Genomic DNA, 14730 nt, shown 5'->3' with positions numbered 1-14730 from the left:
CTAATGCTTTAAAAACATAGATATTGATGAATTAGAAACTAATCATTTTTTTAAAGTCAAATGAAAAAGACGGTTGCGATACTGGATAAAAATGTGACACTTTTATACATGGATACTTTGACCTCATTTTGGCCTAGTGGGTAGTGACCCTGCCTACGAAGCTGATGGTCCCGGGTTCAAATCCTGGTAAGGGCATTTATTCGTGTGATGAACATGGATATTTGTTCCTGGGTCATGGGTGTTTTCTATGTATTTAAGTATTTATAAATATTTATATATGTATTATATATATCGTTGTCTAAGTACCCTCAACACAAGCCTTATTGAGCTTACTGTGGGACTTAGTCAATTTGTGTAATAATGTCCTATAATATTTATTTATTTATTATTATGTTTAAAATTATGGTAATACCGGCCCTGACCTAGTTTTTGGATGTATCAAAATTGTTCATGTACAGTCAAGTTCAAAAATATGGGTCCACGCAACTTACTCAAAAATATGTCCCATAGCTCTTATTTCGTCGACATAAGAGCTACGGGACATATTTTTCAGCAACATATGTGCACCCTTATTTGTACACTTGACGTACCACTACTTTTTACCTAATCTAATCTTTCGAGAATACAAACTTTTTTTTTTTAATTAATAGGCGCAAACTTACATTTAAAATAAAAAAAGATGACTACGATCTTACGCTTGACTACTTCGCGAAGTTTTTCCATCTTATCTTTCTTACCTAAGGTTGGCAATGGCTAAGGTGGTTTGAATACCTATTCCAACAAATCCGGTTAATCTATTTTTGTACATATGACCTAAAGTATCTTGCTCGATTCTGATAAGTTAAAAGATGGAAAATAAACTCATAAAATTGTATTGAAATTGATCTACAAAGGAAATTCCAACAGCATGAACCTAAAACCTATCTTATTCCACATTTGCCGCGATAATCCGGGGTCGGGAATATAATTCCCAGCAGAGAATAAGCCTGAATTATTTGTCGCATCGCACGAATTTGTGACAATTGGCTTGTATTTATTCCGAAAAAAGTTGGATAGCATATGGAACGGACCGGGAGTTACAAATAATCCCAGTAGAGGCAAGCACTGAATCATAAGAAGAATAGACTTATCTGAAACATCTTGAAGATCTTATGTAACTTGAGGCGTTATTTTCCGCAGCCCTAGCCGTTATAAATTTTGTGGGACAAAGCTTATTTTAAACGACGGATCAAAAAGTATAGGAGCCGGGTATTTATAATGAATGGGTAATTTGTATAGGTACTTAATTATTCTTTGAGAAATATTTCGCTTAAAACAATATTTCAATAAAAAAAAAAATATGACATGTGATGTAACATTCAGATGCGAACTAAAAATCTTTTTAGTAAAGGAATCCCTCTACTTAGTAAAAGAATATGTTAATATAATGTAAATTGTTAATATTTTTTTATTTTCAAGCTATTTATTTCTTTTTTTTACATTGTCTCTAATCTATTATTTTGTTTTTAATTTGACATTATTTAATTATTTAACTGTAGTACTATTGTACAATTGTTATTTATGAAAGAATATTTTAAGAAAACAAATCTAAGCAACTTTAGATTTAATTTAGTCATATTTTAGTTTTAGTTTACATTTTTAATTGTTTATAAGGTTATATTATTGTACTAATAAATGTAATAATTTATATAAAAAAAAAGCAACTTTTATACACATAAAATAAAATGCATATACGAGTATTATAAACTTAAAACATAGCACGTCGCTCTTTGAAAGAGCCGTTGTAAATATTTTACAACTCATTCGTGTAACGGAACATACTTTTAAAACCTACATTCTGTTTTTCTCGTATTACTATTCCATGTAACATCTATATTTCGCAAAAAAAAAATGAAATTTATATTTACTGAGGATACGCTACCCTACGCTAGCCTACGCTAAATGCCTAGGACTAATATTGAATGCCTTGTAATTACTGAATATAATTACAATATACTCCTCAAACTTAGGCATTTTTCGGGTTTTGATTATTTTAGCGTTAGAATTTAAAATCTAATTAGCTACGCTATAATGACGTATACTTAATTCCCGAGGCCAACGATTGGTTAATATTCAATCATTTAAATTCGATTATTTTTTTTTCTACTCGTCGACTTTAATGGTTGAATTAAAACTTCGTTTATCAAAATATAATGTAAGTATGGGCTCCCATTGAAATAATTTACCGCCTGAAACTATTTTGTGTTTTTTTACCTGACTGCGTCCTGAAAGAAGAGTAGGTATGTATGTACATTTCTTTGGCACGTCCTTTGGCACTTTTGAGTTTTGACATATGAAGGGTCGTTCGTCACAATTGTGGTAGTGATATTTTAAAAATGGCGCCCGTAAATGAAAAAGGGGGGTTGTTTTTCTTACCGTAGCAATACGGCTATCAAGTGCAAGCTAGTAAAGTACCATTTCAAGAATAAACTTAACCATCGGCCCGATTTGAAGAATGATTAAGACACGTTTAAGATCTTGGAAAGATCTTTAAAAGATCGTTAACTTGACGACATGTCAAAATTGACGTTTATTTCGATTTCGCTGTGATCCCAATAAGATCTATCTACGATATTTCTAACGTCAAAGTGACAGTGGTTGCTCGAATCGAGCTGCTTCTGTCAATTATACGACATACAAACGATATCTAAATGAGAACTTATCTAAACCAGAACTTATCGTTATCATATTTCATTCTTCGAATCGAGCCGTAAATATAATAACAAACAAAACAAGAGCTTCTTATAATGAATAAGAAGTTCGTTGTCTTTTGTTCTATCCTTTTATCTACTGACATACTTACGTAATTGTGCTAATCATCAAATGGCCGAAGAACATTTGGACGCCATAGGAACCGTTGGAGAGACGAAGTGAAAAAAGGCCTTATCGAAGTCGGCGCCGTCGACTTCACAGAAACGGCTTTGGACAGAAAAGAATGGCGGTCTTTCGGAGGCCAAGATTCACTTAGGGTCGCTGCGCCACAGCAGTAAGTATTTAAGTTATAAATTAGAAAAAGGTATTATTTTCGTTGACTCTTAGGAAACGTACATACTGTATACAATATTGATAAGCTCAAGTATCAAGTTTTTTAGTCGTGTTTTAGCCTAAGTAAGGTCCGAGATCTCTCCATTGTATCACAATTGTATAACTATGCTAGTCGTGAAACCATTTAACTTTTTTAGAAAAGTTATTCGTTTAGACATCCGATAGTGATCGATAACGACATAATATCAATGCCAAGGCTAAGTTTGTGACGCAGAGAATAGGAAACTACTATTTATTGTCTCGCGATTTAGCTTCGCCTTCAAAACCGAAGCTCTTTAGAAATGACGCAATGGATTTGATTTCTTTTATTTCCGACACAATTGAAGACAGTTTGGAGGTGATCCAAAACGATTATTTTTGTCATATAGCTGTAACTTGTATCGATGACGCAACTATTAATGTTTTCAATGTGGAGGTATAAGTAATTGAATAGCTAGCTGACATCAACATTGAGTCCATCCCAAAACAAACTAGGTACACTTGCAGCGGGAATATTTTTTTTGTATTTTTTCCCTGTTACCATGTTGTTGTCGCAAGTCAAACCTCATCTTATCTTTAAACCTAGATAGGATAATCTAAGCTCGATCACTCAAGGTTATTTTCTTCGCGACCGTAATTCACTAATTTTTACTGTCATTCCTTAAAATCAAATCGCGCGAAGAGGGAAAAAATGTTGGAAAACCTAAACAGGAGAGAATGAAAATCAGGATAAGGCACTATTTACTTTAATTATACGTATTTATATAGGCTTTCGGCTGGTTAGTGGTTTAATGGCGGCGGCCAGACCTGTAGGGCCGTCCTGGACGCTGAAACAAAGAGAATTAATTAATAGTATTTAGTCATATAATTGATAATTTTAGTTCAATATGTCTGCTTTTGAAATATTGAAACTATTTATCGTTTTATATTGTTATTACTTTATGCGAATGTAATTATAATATTAATAGACGTTATTGTAATAAATTTTTGAATGAATATTTTGTGGGCTAGGCAGGTATTCGACTGCCAGCGATCAGCGAGTAGCAAGTAGGAAGTGTGGAAAGTTTTCAAGTCAAATACGCCCATGAGGCTCATACGCCTTTTGAAAATTTACAAGTATGTCGTAAGGGTTAGATTTCCAAAGAAAGTTAAGGGTCCGCAGCTAACTCGGCAAAATTTCACCTTACCATATAAACGGAGTTTCATTCTCATTTTAAAATGAGTTGGACTGTAATGAAACTTTGCGCATACAATGACAAGAGGTATACCTATGCATGTAATTAGTTTATGTATTAACTCCAGCTTATAAAAGAAATGAAATATGTAGAGCAAAAACATTATTGCATGAAAACTTACATTTGCTGTATTATTTAAACCATGGTATACCTTATCCTATCGTAAGTACAAAATTTCAGAGCAATCTAGCTAGTAGTTTTGAAATGAGAGCGTAACTATGTTTGCATGGAAAACCGAGCTTACTGCGGATTCTTAATATGCTATTTCATAGAGCACGTGCGGTTTCACTCGTACTTACAATAGACAAAGGGTTATCTGTAAGGGGCCAGCTTGAAAGCTAACGACTATAGATACTTTCGACGCGTAGTCTCATCAACTGCTACTACTCGTAATGCTTACTGTATGGTCAGTTGCAGAGTAATGCTTACTGTATACACTATGTACAGTCAGTTGCAGAGGCAGGGGTCCCCCCCCCCCCATAAAAAAAATCATAGGGGTCACCTTTCTCTGCAGCTGACTGAACAATATGAATTTCCGTTATTTGATTTAGCAAATGCAATTAATTCACTGACTGAGATCCAAGTTTCGGTCGCTCACTTGAGTCGTAACTTGGTTTCGTAAAGTGCACTCAAGTTGAGACTGATAGCGGTGTTCAACGTAATATCGTTTATGTGGATAATGCACTTCTCTTCACGAGTATCGAGAAAGGCTGATTATCGAAAGGTTATACCTAGTTTTTTTTTTGAGGTTAAGGACATCACTGTCGTTCTACACATAACACTAAACACACACTAAACATGCTCAACCAAGTAATAGTCATTAGTTTTTAATTTGAGCTCATCCAAACGATCTATTCAGTATTGTTCTTAAAACCACAAACCAAAGGCGCCATAAAAAAGGTTCAGAACGATGTGCAATCAATTATCAACTTTATGGTGTTAGCCAATAAATTCAAAATGAACAATCAGATGTAGCGGGTAGTCGATAGGTGTTAAGAAGACGCGTGGCACTCCAGGCCCTCCGGTGGTTAGTAGGTACAATTCAATATGTATATACTGGTTACAGCTATAAAGATCATAATTGACAAACATTAAACAGTACCCTGAAACTTTTTTATGGCGCCTCCCGTTTGCGGTTTTTAACACAATACTGGAGCGCTGGTGGCCCAGCGGTAAAACCGTGCGACTTGTAATCCATAGATCGCGGGCTCAAACCCCGCCTCGTACCAATGAGTTTTTAGGATATTTACCAGTCGCTTTTCGGTGAAGGAAAACATCGTGAGGAAACCGGACTAATCCCAATAAGGCTCTAGGTTAGATTGCAGTCGCATTTGTTAAAACGAATGCCTACGCCAATTCTCGGGATTAGTTGCCAAGTGGACCCCAGTGGGAGCCACGAGGAAGATGACAGAATAGATTCTTTTGACGAGCGGAGTTCAAAAAACTAGACGACTCCGTATTAGATCATCCCTGTCGATTTCAATGTCAATCACAATAAAAGGTGATTATTAGCACTTGGTAGATAAGTAATTAAGAAACTTTAGAAAATGTTGCAAAAGTAGGCATCCCTTTCGTTAATATAAAAAAAGAATTTATATTTTAGATTAGTGACAATGACAAATTGTCCAAAACCTTTTTGAAACCAAGAGGTGGATAATTATCACAGCAAAAATCCTAATGTGAAAGGGGGAGGACAATCTATTTTATCGTCTATCGACATTGATGTCTATCGATAACTAAAGCAGCACATCAAACAAGTAGTAATCTTAAGTACCTACCTATCATAATAATAAAATGAATAAGAAGGAAGGACATTTAATCGAATTTACCAGTGATCGAGATTTTATGGCAAAAATTCATTAAGATTTGTTTTTCTTTCCTCTTGACGAAACGTTTGGAATTACGTGTTATATGTTTATGCTAACTAATATATACTATGTTGATAACCAAGATTCAATCAGACTAAACGCTCTTGTTTTGAAAGTGTTATATGTTCTCACTTTGACAGCGGACAGATCAAAATAATCGTAAAATATTTGAAGCACAACAATACTTGTCATATTAAGGTAATATATGTGCCAACAAACTGTAAATTTAGTTTATAAGTGATTTTAAGAATTCTATTGTATGTTCGCAAAGGGCAGCTGTTGATACCATTTTTTATGCAGATCATCTATAAGTATACCTACATAGTGGACAATAAAAACTTTCTTATTCTTATAAAATGTCATTAATCGAACTCTCACGTTGAGACGCTCGATATAATAAATTGGCCGCTGCCCTTGACATTTGAATTTTTGCTTTGACAATTCCGCTCCTTGCTCATAATATCACTAATTGACTAAGTGCCACAGTAAACTCAAGAATGCTTGTGTTGTGGGTACTTAGACAACGATATATAATTATATATAATATATAAATACTTAAATACATAGAGAACACCCAAGACTCAGGAACAAAAATCCGTGCTTATCACACAAATAAATGCCCTTACTAGGATTTGAACCCAGGACCATTGGCTTCATAGGCAGGGTCACCTAGGTCAGACAGGTCGTCAGGCGGTTTTCACCTGACCTGAACAAAAATTTACTTAAGATGTTCAAATTCAGACTAGGCCAATATTACTGATACTTCTGCACTAATAAATAAAAGGCTTTTATTTCAGGCAGTCAGTACCCATAGTGCATACAAAGTTATTATTACTAAATTAAAACTAAACTAAACTAAATTGACACTGTAAAGGGGTGCCACTCATGTTAAAATTAAATTAGAATTAAGTATAAAATTAAAATTGCACATGGTATGTGCAGTCATTTTTTGTTCTGATCCATGTGAACAGAAATCCAGCGCTTAAACACCGGACTCCTTATATCGTCAGAAACAGCCACAAGTATTTTGTTGTCGGAACGACGCAGTCTCCTCCAGAACGAGGCAACTCTCGTTACCGCGAAAAAGTCGGGGACCCCCGCGTCCGAGAACATGCCCGACGCGCTGCAGCACCGCGGCAGCTGCATAAAAGCCCGGAACACGTCATTGTACTGAACTCTTATTCTGCTCATTGCCTTCTGCGTGAACGTTATCCACAACTGGGAGGTGTACATGCCTAAACAGTACGCCTTGAAGAGTGTGGTTTTTACATCCTTGCTGCACTTAGAAAACCGTCGAGCTGGTATTATCTGAATCTGATTGGTACCTACCTTTATCATGCGAATGTAGATATATACCTGCTTATTTCTTACACGTTATCTCGTAAATTACTTCCATCCTGATCATAACCTCTCTGAAAATCCATCTATCTTTTTTTTATCTACTTCTTCGAGCTTACCATTTTCAAATGACATATGTTTTACTTTCACGTCATAATACATCAGAGTCATTATTCTGTGCGAGATACTCATTTCCCTGCGAAGCTCTTATATATTCATACAAGTGACACTAACTGTGAGTAAATCATTCGAGTTGTGATAATATAAAGCAACCCCAAAGACATTTTCTATGATACAGGGCCCTCATTTTTAAGATAGAATGTTTTTCCCCACCGTCTGTATTATAAGACCAGATCACTGATAAATTATAATGTATGTATTGCACAGTAAGTAGCTATAAAGTGTTGAAAACGATTTAAACACAACTTAAAACTTTCAAGTTTGTGAAGTATGTAACATATCATTCTCACGAATACCTATTTCTGAATTAATTTGTAGCAAAAGTTTTTAGAAGCAGCCCGTGTTCAAAATGAGCTCAATATAACTTTGTTATTGTGCAGGTAATTTTGGATACCTCATCTGCTTAACTACTTCTGCTAACCTTAACCGTAATCTTAAATCGACGAAATATTCCTATACTTATAACTATGGTACCCGCTCACAAAATTTCACGAAAATCGATTGCGACTTACCGATTGCAGAAAATGAAAGCATTTTTACCCAAACTAAAACTAAGAGAAGAAGGTCAACTAAACAAGAGCTTAATATTAACCTTTTAAATTCCTCTTTTATCAGGTCTTTCAATTATTTCTGCAAAGTGATTCGTGGGTTCCGGAGATCGATATGCGTCTTAAACAAAAACGACATACTCCAAGGTAATGGGCGCAAAAGAGATAATGTAAACCTTACTTGAAAGTGTCATGGTACTCATGGTTACTTTGACAGAGTCCGCTATAATACCTATAGTTGTCCTTGGCGCTATGGGCACGACTAGTAACGACGACTTAAGGTGTTCTTGGCGTTCAAAAGGTTAAAGATGATTGTTCTTACATCGTTGCCAGCTGGAGGTGCAGGCTCATCCCCGTCAGCAGGAGGGGGTCCGCCATACTCAGGCGGGACGTTAAAGTCTCCTATACTCTCCGGTTTCGGCCAATCGGTTGAACTCTCTGGGCCACCGTTGTCGCTCGCTTTCGTCTTGTGTTTATTTCGGCTCGCTGCAAATTAACAAAGATAGGTTTTGAACTAATATAAACATTCTTACTTTCTTATTTTTTTCTAAAAATATGTTTAGCTATGCTATTGAATACAAATAAATAAATAAATATTATGGGGATATTCTTACACAAATTGGCTAATTCCTAAGCTAAGAAGGCTTGTGTTGTGGGTAGTCACACAACAATATATATAACATGCAGATACTTAAATACCTAGGAAACATCTATGACACAGGAAAAAATATTTGTGTTTCATCACACAATTAAGTAGGTACTCATACCGGGATTCGAACCCAGGACCATCGACTCCGTAGGCAGGGTCACTACGCACAAGGCCAGACCGGTCGTCAGATACAGACGTAAATAGTTATTTAATAAATACAGAAAATTTAATTTGCCTAGCATTTTTAGGGTTCCGTACCCAAAGGGTCAAACGGGACCCTATTACTGAGACTTCGCTGTCCGTCCGTCCGTCCGTCCGTCTCTCACCAGGCTGTATCTCATGAACCGTGATAGCTAGACAGTTGAAATTTTCAGAGATTTCTGTTGCCGCTATAACAACAAATCCTAAAAAAAGTATAAAATAAATATTTAAGGGGGGCTCCCATACAACAAACATATTTTTTTTGCCGTTTTTATAAATAATGGTACGGAACCCTTCATGCGCGGGTCCGACTCGCACTTGCCGGGTTTTTATCTTATTACGTAAATTTAATTTGCGTATCGTTGGTATTGCAAAATTCTCCTAAAATATATATTGTTGGCAATTTTTCCAATTTAAAAAATGTTGCCTCGAAGCACTCTGCCTCGTTCATTAGGGGGCGTCCATTAATCGCGTCATACGTTTTTGGCTTGTTTTAGACCCCCCCCCCCCCTCCCCCATGGTGATCTTTGGTGATATTTTCAGGACCCCCCCCCCCCATCCAATATGACGTGTATTTTTTTCGATAACTAAAGAACAGTTTTCTAACAAATGAACCTAAGTACACGTGTTTTGACAGTTTGGTTAATTGAAGGGCGGAAAACTATTATTTTTATTTTATTGACTATAATACAGTATAGCACAGATGAAAAAAAAAATACACGTGATACGTGTCCATACCCCCCCGTCCCCTGTGGTGATCATTGGTGATTTTTTGCTGACCCCCTCCCCCCCCCTATACAATATGACGCGATTAATGGACGCCCCCTTAGCGTAATAAAATTAACCTGAGGTATATCACAGATAACAATATAACCAAATCTAGATACGCAAAGAGACGCGTTTCGAGAATATATTATTATCGATAGCCGCGTTAAAAAGCGATTTGATTTTCGATATATTATTATGTAATTTATGCTTAAAAAACACGATCGAGTGTTGTGTTCCTGCCGGTGAGTAAGGGTCCCAGAGCTCAACGAGCGTGCGGAGTGTTAGGGTTAGGGTCGGCAACGCGCATGTAACTCTTCCGAGTTGCAGGCGTACATAGGTTACGGATTACGGAGACTGCTTACCATCAGGCGGGCCGTACCTGTTCTTGTTTGCCGACGTAGTAAAAAAAGAGAGCCGCTATACGACATTGACATATGCAAACAAAGGTTATGTCAACAAAGGATAATTTCCTTATTTGTAATTTATAAGGCTGACATTTTGAATTTAAGGGTCTTAAACTGAATTATTCTAATGTTATTTATCATGGATCAATTTGAGAGCTTCCGTTTCAATGCAATTATTTAATGTACTGTCAGACATTTTAAATTACGTGTGATCAAATTTAACGGAATGATGATAAGAAGAATAATATAATATCCAACTATTGATATATTTGATATATGGACATGATTGTCTGAACGATAAAATTGATATTACCTACGCATAAATTCTGCAAAAAGATTCGTACCTAATATTGAGCATTTGAAAATGTAAAAATGTGTCTTGGATAACCTGCGACAATAGTCAAAATGATGCTCAATCCCTTTTTCACTTAGTTAACTTAAATGCGCAAAACTCCTCTCGCGTCTGTGTGATGTTCGCGATAAACTCAAAAACCAATAAACGGAATTTTATGCGGTTTTCACTTATCAATAGAGAGATTATTGTGTAAGGTAGATGTATAATTTGTTAAGGTTAACCCGTGCGAAACCGGGGCGTCACTAGTGTATAAGAAATAAAGAATTTGTTATTGAGACCAAGGAGGTATTCCCTTGTCAAATATTCATAACATCAACGGCTACAATCACTAGTACTTACTGGTATACTTTTGCAGTTTTTTAACCTCTAATACAGTGTGAAAATCCAATTTCCCGTATTAATTAAACCAGATATAGAATGTATCCGTGTAATCATTAATTAAGAAGTTTTGACGACCGGTCTGGCCTAGTGGGTAGTGACCCTGCCTTTGAAGCCGATGGTCCTGGGTTCAAATCCTGGTAAGGGCATTTATTTGTGTGATAAGCACGGATATTTGTTCCTGAGTCTTGGGTGTTTTCTATGTATTTAAGTATTTATATATTATATATATCGTTGTGAGAGTACCCACAACACAACCCTTCTTGAGCTTACTGTGGGACTTAGTTAATCTGTGTAAGAATGTCATATAATGTTTTTTTAAGTTACACTTAATGTATGACCCCGTAATTAAAAAAAAAAGAAATATATGGAGCAGCAATGTAGGTTCTGCAAACATTACGACAAGTAATGTTTGCAGAACCTACAGTACAGTAAACGAGCTTTTTCTAGTCACAAACGTTGACAGTTAATTTAAAAAGCTCGTATCTCGTAACTTTTCTTTTTCTTTACATTGCGGGCCAAATTATTTTGTAATATTTTCATTATATTTTGAAGCAAAATTTATCTCAATACACTTCATAGGACTTATGCCAGCCACCGTTTAAATATTCGCCCGTAATCGATTTACACACTGTATATGAATACCAAATAAATTGATTTGACTTATGTCCCAAGACGCAACAATAGAACAGGAATTCAATTACCCTCTCTCCAAAGCTCTGCCTGACCTCAAGCATGTAAGCGCTTTATTCAGCCAAGCATTTGGTGTAATTAGTGTAGAGCAAACTAAAGTACTACGCTCAAGTGAATCTCGTGGGACTGCGAGTTAGGTCAGTCAAATGTTAATACTTACTAACTATATTATTAGACTCAAGCCTGTTCTGTCTGCTTGCTGCGCATTTAGTGATAACTACATACAACACATATTACTTAATGCGCTTCGAATAATAGGCAATATTTTTACGGTCTTAATAGGTTTTCATTGAATAGGAATCAAAATATGTGAGCTGTAGATCCCACGAACCTCAATGACCCCGCCTTTTCAAGACGAATCCAAAAACTAAATCAACAAAAATACATATTATTATTGAACCTCTGACAAGATATCGCCCAATGCGACAAAATAAAGGGGAACAGCCTATGCTAAAAACCCCCGTTTTGTTCGCGTTTCGTGTACTCTAGGTCAAAAATACATTTCGCGGATCGCGGATGCTTACTATCATCGCACCGCAGGCGTTCATCCTCATACCCTCGAACCTCTCCATGTTATCACGTATATATAGCATGGACTATGGTTTTATAGCAAGTAAAAATCATCTACTTCACCCATCAAAGCAGAGGCTACCATATTTGACTTTATCTTTTTTCATAAGTTGAGGTTATCTGGTAATTAAGGAAAAATAATAATTTACGCTTGTTTATTTAAGCTTAAGCCAATTTTAAGTAATGTTTCAACCATACTTCAAGAAGTTCTCACTGTCAGAGTGCCACTGAAAGCTGTACCCCTAGTGTAAATAAATTCGATTTCGAAACGTGCCGTACGCGTTTGCGTTTAGTCTCATTTTGTATTGGATTTAGAAAGAGCGCGCCAAGCGGGACGTTTTGGAAACTCAAAATCCTATACAAAATGAGACTTAACGCAAACGCGTTCGTCACGTTATGATGTCGATCAAATTTACACTAGGGGTACTGTTCTAATTATATCAAAACAGGCAGCAGGAAGAGGCTAACCTAGTTTATTCTGCGGTTTTATGACACAATATAATTATTGTCTCTAACCAGTGTTTTAACCTTGCGAGACGAGTTAAGTTTCAACTACGTATACATACAAAAGTATTTTTTTAATTTAAAATAGACATCAATGGGCCCCCGTAGGTAAAAAAAATAATTATTAAAATCTTGCTTCAATTGTTCAATAATTTGAAATAAAACGAAAACTTGTATAAGGAATAATATTCTGTAGTGGTTTTCAAAAGGCCTATACATAATACGCGTGGATCATACATGGGGACTTTAACAGATTAATAAGTTTCTTAAAAAAAAACTCTTTAAATTTGTACTTCGAAGCGTCCTGCCCGCGTAGCTAACATGCCAATCGTTAAAGTTCCGTAGCGAACGAAACGCATCTGTCACTGTCGCACTAATATAGAGAGTGATTGAGAGAGATGACTACGCTACGGAGCGATGCTGTTGGCTACGTGGGCTGATAACTACATTGCCAACGTAGAGTGCTAATAAATCCAGAATAATTGAGAGATAATTTAACTGTACCAACTGATATAAAAAGTTAAAATACTGTGAAGTACTACATCGTGTTGACATCATTAATATTTTAAGCATCAAGAATTTTAATCACATAGTAACCACGTTCTTTGAGTACGCGGTTTATGCTCGTCATTTAATACACGTCAGTTTCGCCGTAATGTGTCTCGAGTACCTCACGTCAGCATAATAAAAAGGAAAGCATAAGTCACGGAACATGGTTTTCTTTTATATATAGAAGAAATCTATCTGCCATGAGAATAATTTATACGGTTACAGAGTTTTTCACCTTAGTATATGAAAATGAATAGGCTGGCTTCTTATATCGTGAGAAATAACGTTGACGACAATGTACGAATACAGTAAAATGAATCCCAACAAAACATAAATGTGAAATGAGAGCCAAGTTCAATATACATTATGTGTCATTGTTGACTCGCCGACAAAAGAATTGAGATCTAAAGGAGATCTATATGGGTACCAAGTTCTGTGCCTTGTAGAAAATCTTCAAATTATAAAGGATTTGATTTGGCTTGTTTTTACCAACAAACCAAATTTTATAAAAGTAGGTAACGTAGATAAATATAGCCTATGCCTATAAAAACCGCTACCGCGTGTCTAGAAAGGTAGAAAGTGGTCAATTTTTTTCATCACTCTATTTAATTTTCTTAATTAAGTTTCTCTTTTTAATTAAGTTTGTATTTTTTGTTGTATTTCTTGCAATAAAGTTTAAATAAATATTTTTTTAATGCCCTAATATAATAACATTAAGCAAAATGCTCTTTGACGCTCCCCAAAAGCTATTAGAGGGGTCGTTTTATTCGTCAACGTTAAGATGTAATAGATAGATATGTGTAGATATAATAATCTTTATCGGCACATCTCAGTAAAAAGATGAAAAAGAAAAGAAAAGAAACCATTGATCAAATGTAGAGGCAGACAACAGGCGATAAGGTGTAATATGGCTTTTATAGCTTTAGATCAGATACACTTATAAGGAAAGTATATAAGTATAAATAATAATATATAGCCAGGTTACGAGCTGTCACTTTTATTCGACCGAATAAGTACTGCACAACATCACAAATAATAGCAGCAGCGAAATTATGACAGACAGTAAATGACGTACAAGAGGAAAATTCGATTTGTTTTGACAGCTTGTGGCAATTCGTGACATGGCCATTCGTTTTGTGAAAACGGACGATATCAACGGCGAAATATAAGCAAAAAAATACTGTTCAATTCAGCTATGAATTTGGCTACTCATTGAGGTTTATCGTTTCCAATGTTGCGAATAAAGTAACAACAGTTTAGGTAGGATGCTAAATTTGCTTTTTTTAAATATTTAACGTCTATCATAAAGCATACTTATATTCAAATTTTTTCTCACGTAATATGAAAATATCTTTCCAATTTGTCGATATAATTCCGTATATCATCACTACCCCCTATAAGTACAAACATGCGAACGGAAATACTTC

This window comes from Cydia pomonella, chromosome 16, assembly GCF_033807575.1.
Source record: "Cydia pomonella isolate Wapato2018A chromosome 16, ilCydPomo1, whole genome shotgun sequence".
Taxonomy (NCBI): Eukaryota; Metazoa; Arthropoda; class Insecta; order Lepidoptera; family Tortricidae; genus Cydia; species Cydia pomonella.
This window is presented reverse-complemented; position numbering follows the sequence as displayed.